The sequence below is a fragment of the Xiphophorus hellerii genome, chromosome 4 (assembly GCF_003331165.1).
Source record: "Xiphophorus hellerii strain 12219 chromosome 4, Xiphophorus_hellerii-4.1, whole genome shotgun sequence".
NCBI classification, from domain to species: Eukaryota; Metazoa; Chordata; class Actinopteri; order Cyprinodontiformes; family Poeciliidae; genus Xiphophorus; species Xiphophorus hellerii.
Genome location: NC_045675.1, coordinates 23,240,115 through 23,247,915, shown reverse-complemented (window position 1 = coordinate 23,247,915; position 7,801 = coordinate 23,240,115).

Genomic DNA, 7,801 nt, shown 5'->3' with positions numbered 1-7,801 from the left:
ATACATATTATTTCCAGAGCACTTTCAGTCTGGCACTGCAACTGCTCTGCAGAGAAAATGTGGACCTTTTCCTGTAATACTTGAGAGCACTGACAAAAAAAAATAAAATTCCTAGACACGTTTTTCCGAGATTGGAGTATGATAAATGTGTTATATCACGTGTTAGGTCGGAGCTTTCCTGCAGGGAACATCTGTTGCATAAATCACATCCACTGGTGAGCTGCAGGACCCCAAATAAAGACCTCAGTGAAGTAAAACAAAAACCAAAAAAAGCTTTGAAGCCTCCTATTTCTCTTGTTTTTCTCATTGTCTGCCCTTCCCCATTATAGTTGTTGCATAAAGATTAGCTTAACGCCAAAGCAAAGATCCTCAGGGCAAGAGCGCAGTGTTTATGGGCCGACAACTCCCAAACATAATTATTCTGCTTCCCATATAAAATACAGCTGGACTGTGATGAAGCAAACATATTTTCCAAAGTTGTGAGAGGAGGAAATGTCATTAAACGTGCGTATATAGGAGTAGGTATCACTGTTACTCATTCCCGTCTAGACAGCATAGAGGTGCCAGGTCACGTGAGGCTGTTTGAAGAAATCATCCCATGTGGTGGGAAACTGTTTTTGTCAGATGTGACTGTGATGGGAAGATGAAAGAAGAGAGAGAAACGTGACGGCTTTATGATGTGGCTCTCAGGGACGGACGCAAATGGTCGTGTACAGACCTCTCCAGAACACGCACACACACACACACCCCCACCCACACACACACCCCCACACACACCCACACACGCACACACACAGTCAGACACATCCACCAACAAAGTCATGAACAGGGATGCGCAGACACCTCTGCAAACATAGCCAGCAAATTATATTTGCTCTCCTTCAACACATCTGTGCTGCATCTTTTAAATGAAACTTCAAGCTTTGGTCACGTTTGCCACGCAGCAAATTGTTATTTGAGATGTTATTTTGTGTGGTGTTCTGTTTTTAAGTTACTGGCTTTTGATGAAAATTAGCAAAAAGGGTCTCTGTTGGAGTGAGGACAAAGTTTGGAGGTAGAGGAGCTGTGGATGAGCAGGCGGCTGTAGTTTATGAGCGAAGCGCGGCTCACAGTTCACACCCAGGCAATAATTGCACCAGTGGCTGACGGGACGGACATAGTTGCACCTCTTCAAATTTGATAAGGTCATGGTGATGAGTGAGTTATCTCCTGCATCCACAGAGAGGCATTTAGAGAGGCAAAAATATGACAAAATTTTATTCTAACAAAACAAAATTCAGTTTTGTTTGTCGTATGAAATACATTCCTACTTTACCTTCCAAATACTTTAGAACTCTGTCTTAAATTCACTGAGCAAAATGAGAAAGGTGATTGAATAACTCCGCTTTAAAGAGGTTATGATGCGTGTTGAATGTAGTTTAATTTTTAATTTCTTTATTCTACTGCATGTCGAATAAAAAAAGTGAAAGTAGATAAACATGAAAAGGAAAAAAAATATGTGCAAAAACTTTGTCCTTGAGAGAATGATAAAGAGGTTCTCAAGGCTGTTTCATTGGAATAATTCCTCAACAAATACCATAAAACCGTTCAAATATTCAAAATCTTGGAGGCTGAACTCCAGATTGAAAGTTACATTCACATTTTTGATGTTTTCTTTTCTCAATCATCACTGGCCTTCATCAAACCTAAGCAGGATTGTTTTGCTCTTCTTCCCTATTGAGGAAATGTATACATCGGGGATTGCATTAACTATGCAACAGTTAAAACAAATAAAACACAAATAATTTGTTCATTCGTTATGTATGTATGTAGACAAATGAAGATTTTAAACCAAAACTAGTTGAGGAAAGAGGAAGTAGCAGCAGTGCACTGCAGCAGCATCGCCTCTGAATAATTTCATGTGTGTGAGGATGTTGTTCCCCTTCATCAAGTATTATCCCTTGTTTTGTCATCCCCTTTTGAGTCCCCCACCCACCCACCACTCCTTGCCTCCTCTTTCCTCTCTGCAGCCTTTTTTGGTCTCAACCGTCTCTCTGCTCTCCATTTGGCTCCATGTGAGCCTGGCAGCAGCCTCCCCTTTTTTAGACCATTTGCCACAGTGCTGTTTTCTGAAGGAAATGCCAGAATGTCTTACTGGCAGTGCTGCACACTTTAGCCCTCAACACAATACCCTTACAGTGTGTTTTCTATTTAAACACCAACACTGAATGATTTACCGAAGAGAATTACAAGAAATATAAGGTGTAAATATGTTTCTGACAGTGATTCCTGTTCCTCCAGGTGGGCTGCGACTCACATGCAGGGGGCTTCAGCTCGACAGAATCTCAGGGAAGCGGCGAGAGGGTGAGTCACGGTGTGTGGACGGGCACAGTGACAGACCTTTCCCAGCAGAAACTCTCTCTGCATGGAGAAACCATTTGGAAGAGCTTGGACGGAGCAAGCTTTAAAAAGGAAAAAAAAAAAAAAACTTTTGGAAGAGAAATTTTGTACAGTACAGTCAGAGAAATTGGTGGTGTCCACTCAGTAGTGCCAGTAAACTTAATTCCTCATCTGGGGAATCGCTTACAAGAAAATGTAGCAAAGAAAAAAAGAAGACGACGTATAAACTTTAGAAGATCTGGAAACTTTAAAGCATTTAATGCTTCACAGCCATTGCAGCATTTTTAAAAGCTCTTTAGAAGACAAACTACAAATCATCATCTTGCCCTGCAGCTTTGACCAGATGATGAGGTCAAACGCCCGTGTTTTGGATGCCTCTTTCCAATTCTTGCCTCCTGTAATTACACACTTTGGTCTACCCTGCAGGGATCCAGCAGGTGACGTCAGGCCGACCATCAGCCAGTTGCTTGTTTAAAAGGATGAGCTGGATCGTCACATGTTGCTCCACATGATATGATCTGTTGTTTATATGACTCACTGGGAAAGGGAACATAAAAGTGCGCAGCAAAGGTAATGCAAGTTTGATTTCAGGCATATAATCTTTCAGGCATATAATCATTCAGTGTCAAGCAGAAATATACGTGCACACACACACACACACACACACAGGACATCAGTTTGAACCGAAGTTCAACCAAATGCTGCGGAAATGATTACAGTGCAGTTTATAAATGACGCCTGCGGCTGCTGAAGCAACGGTTTTGCGGAGAGGTGTTGTGTAAGTTTGGGTTTGTTGTGGAGATGTTGTGGCCGCGTTGGTTTGAGCCAAAAAAATAAATAAATAAATAAAGATCGGGGCGTTGCTGAGGTGAAGTCACTGGGAACACAGTGTGAGAAATCTATAGACTGTGTTCTTTAGATTTTATTTTTAAAAAGATCAAGTTTAGCAATATGCTTTAGGGTTAAAATTTTAAACACAAGTGCAAAACAATTTACAAATCAGGAAAATTGTCTGACGACAAAATACATTTTCATTTCAATGACCTGTTTGAATTCCCAAACCTCAGAGGAACAACTTCTAGCTCTTTGTGTAGTTTTCACTCATAAACCCCGAACTGAATGTTTTAAGCTCATCTGATTCTCTTTGCACACTCGACATCCATCATTTATTTTTTTAAGGAATGAGATTGTTTAGATGTTCCACATTTCTGTGTCAACAGAAGGAAATAGGTGTGCAACAACGACATAACCAGGAGAATCCTGGATCTAAAAGAGCAGAGACTGGTACCAAAGCTTTGGCAGACAGAGATGAGAGGAAACAATCATTGGCACATTTTGTGCAGACATAAGAGAGCTTAAAGGCTTTTAGAAACCTTTTAGCACTTTCTATATGAGACTCAAACATTTAGAAGTGAAAATTGTGACATGCTTCAATGTTTTTTCACCATCCTTTGTACATCAGGCTAAAAAGAACCAAAATGCAGCTCGTGCTGATGATGGCTCAACAACAGATTTGAACAAAATTCACTTTGAGTCAATTTAAACTCAGCATAGATAAAGATACTAACATCATTATTGAAAGGAGCAGAGAACATAACAATTGGTAAGTATTCCTGTCCAGCTATCTAACATAAATGTACTCACTCACAATCTGAATATCTCTTTTGTTTAGGCTTGAGTGAAAACCTGGCTTGGCGTTATCATGTTCTCGCTATAAATGTTCTGTTTCACAGCAAACATGTTACTGGAAGCAACAGTGAAGGAGCTGTAGATCAAACTAAGTTACAAGATTCATGTTTTAACAGCTGCTGGGACTGGGAGCTCTGTAAGGCGGTTCTCAGCCCCCTACATGTTTATGGTTGATGGATTTTCTTTCTTTTCTTTGTTATGTTTTTATCATTTTCCTGGAAAAATAAATAGTTCGGTCTGTTTCTTTTGTATTAAACACACTGCAAGTTAAGTCAAGTGTGATGTTTATTTGGCATAAACATTTTTGCTTAAAAGAAAATTCTCCTAAACGCGATTTGCAAAACTGGACTTCCTTCCCCTAAACCTTCAAGGGGCAAAAGGTGAAGACCCAGAGTTGTTTGTGTCTGCGCTCGAGCGGACGTGTGTTAGTACTGTGTTATTGACTTAAATAACACGGTCCCAGACAGTGATTCTCTGCAGACCAGACCCAAAGAACAGCACCTCTCTCTTTTGTGGTCCGGCTCGGAGCGACCCTCTTCCCTCTGCAAACGCAGCCGGTCTGACTTTGCACACACACCCACTCACTTCATCCACAGAGTGCCTCTCTGCCGCGGTGGAAAGTGACTTCATCATTCCAGCGCCACTGAGTAACGTTAAATAGAGAGGTGGAAGCCATGACTTTTGATTTAAGTACCGCAGCACTACAACACGACATTCAGATGGGGGAACGGATACCGGCAGTGCTTACTTACAGAACAAACACTCAAGATGTTGGCAAAAAAAAAAAACAGAACATCAATGCCAGTCTGTAGAAGCGGTCCAAAAATCCTGCATGAGTGAAGCAATGAGTAGTTACTGGATGGTTTTTTGTGTACCTTTTCTGAACCATACTATTTTCTTCTATCGGTTCTCCATCTGAGGCACCTTTAACCAAACACTGGTGGTCGTGAGCCATTCCTCAATTTGTTTGTCAGCTTCTGAAGATTAGTTTCTAGGGAAATTTTGTGCTTACTCGATTGAAATCATATGGCTTTATTACATAACACAAAGTGTGGACGGCGTGCAGCGTGACTCAACAGGGCGAAAGCTTCCCAGTGCAGAGTTCAGCCAACCTGTCTCAGTCTTCTAGAAAATTCAAAGTGGGATGGAAATCCGTCCTTCGTTCTGACAAACGTCCCTTTAAGAAAGAACTGCTCAAATTAAACGCAAAGAACTGATCAAAAACCTGGAAAAGCTCAAAGCCTCTGATTGAAAATCTGTAGGATGACAGAAATCCTACAGATGACAACAATTATTCTTTACTTTGCCTTCATGAACTACAAAAAATTTTCTCTGACTAAATAAAACAAAAATCATTTCAAAAAATGCTTCTAAAGGGGCATTATGCATATTCCAGGCACATAGTGCCATTTTCTAGCACAACCACGTTGTTATAAAAATGCTATCTGTATATTAAATGACGTAAAAGAAACTTGACTTCTTTCTACAAATTGAGCCTCTGTCTCTTTAAAAACTCTGGCTCTTTCTGAAACTCCGCCTTCAGGAAGTCACTACAACATCGCTCCTCTATTAACCCTTTGACAACGTTTTTACCGGTGCTGCTCTGCGAAATATCTCGAGCTCAGCAGATGAGCACTTCCACCGGGTGTCTGCTAATTGCTGCTGGCTAGTCTGAAGGAGCTGAGTGGGGAAGTCGCGAGGGAGGGCTGCTCCGTAATGCGGAAGCTCGGAAACTTGGAAACTGCAGATCCAAGGAGGAGCTTCACCCTTGAGGGAGGTGCTAGGTTCACCCAGCGCAGCTGAATGGTTCCCATGGGGATTAAAAGATTTCTCAAACATGCGCTAAAAAAAATCAAGGCAAAACTCCAGGTATGTTTTGGATGGGGTAATAACATTATCACAGGATGCAAAGCTAAAAAAAAAGTTGATTTTACATAACACTGCTGCTTTAAAATCAAAATCAAATCAAATTTTATTTGTATAGCACATTTCAGCAGCAAGGCATTTCAAAGTGCTTTACATCACATCAAACACAGAAACACAATGCAAGATAGAATCAACAATCAAAACACAGCATTAAGTCAAGTTCCATCAATAAATTTATAATTGATTACGTTTCAAATACAATTCTAAACAGGTGGGTTTTTAGTTGAGATTTAAAAGAAGTCAGTGTTTCAGCTGTTTAACAGTTTTCTGGAAGTTTGTTCCAAATTTGTGGTGCATAGAAGCTGAAAGCTGCTTCTCCTCGTTTGGTTCTGGTTCTGGGAATGCAGAGCCGACCAGAACCGGAAGACCTGAGAGGTCTGGAAGGTTGATACAATAAAAGCAGATCTTTAATGTATTGTGGTGCTAAGCCGTTCAGTGATTTATAAACTAACAACAGTATTTTAAAGTCTATTCTTTGAGCTACAGGGAGCCAGTGGAGGGACTTTAAAACTGGTGTTATGTGCTCTATCTTCCTGGTTTTAGTGAGAACGCGAGCAGCAGCATTCTGGATCAGCTGCAGCTGTTTGATTGATTTGTTGGACAGACCTGTGAAGACGCTGTTGCAATAATCAATACGACTGAAGATGAACACATGGATGAGTTTCTCTAGATCTTGCTGAGACATTAGTCCTTTAATCCTGGAAATGTTCTTCAGGTGATAGAAGGCCGACTTTGTGACTGTCTTTATGTGGCTCTGGAGGTTCAGGTCAGAGTCCATCACTACTCCCAGGTTTCGGGCTGATCGCTGGTTTTTAGTTGTAATAACTGAAGCTGTGCATTGACTCTAGATCGTTCCTCTTTAGGTCCAAAAATAATAACTTCAGTTTTGTTTCTGTTCAGCTGGAGAAAGTTTTGGCGCATCCACACATTTTTAAAGACTTCTGATTCTTCAACATGTTTTCTAGCTGATGCTGTTTGAAAAGTATCCATTAATTCACAATGACATTATATAGCACCTGGTACCAGTGTTGTATAGTAACGAAGTAAAAATACTTCACTACTTTACTTAAGTATATTTTGGAGTACTTCATACTTTCCTGGAGTATGAAAATTTTTGATGACTTTCACTTTTACTTCACTATATTTCCGAACTTAATTGCGTACTTTTACTCCGATACATTTTCAATGTGTGGTTTAGTTACTCGTTACAAAAAAGCGAGAGAGAGAAACGCAAGTGTTTTGACCCCACCTACTGATTAGCAAGTAGCAAGCAGGCTACCGAACAAAGTCCGTAGCCTGCTTGCCTGGGCTTGTTCATCACCACCAATAGGATACTTCTTCTTCTTCTTCTTTTCTATTATGGCGGATCACAAGCAACTTTAAGGTGCATACCGCCACCTACTGTACATGAGTGTGTAGAAGCATTACTTCATATCTATTAAATTCTACTTTTTAATTTTGTATTCTTAAGATAAATAAACAATGCTTTCCTTAATTTGTGAATATCTGTTATGTTTCCTTCATTTCCTAATATACCTTTAAGATTCCATTCATGCCCCATATTTCTAACTATTCTCTTTAATTCTTCCCTTTCGAGTTCATTTGACTTACAGTTCATCAATATGTGTTCTACATTTTCTTTCTCTCCACATCTCTCACATTTATCATTATTTTTCCTCCCTATTTTATAAAGCATGTCATTTAAGTAGGTATGACCTACTCTTAATCTACTAATTATTATTTCTTCTCTTCTGTTTCGTTCATTAATGCTTCGAATTCAAACTGACTTTTGTACTTCATATAATCT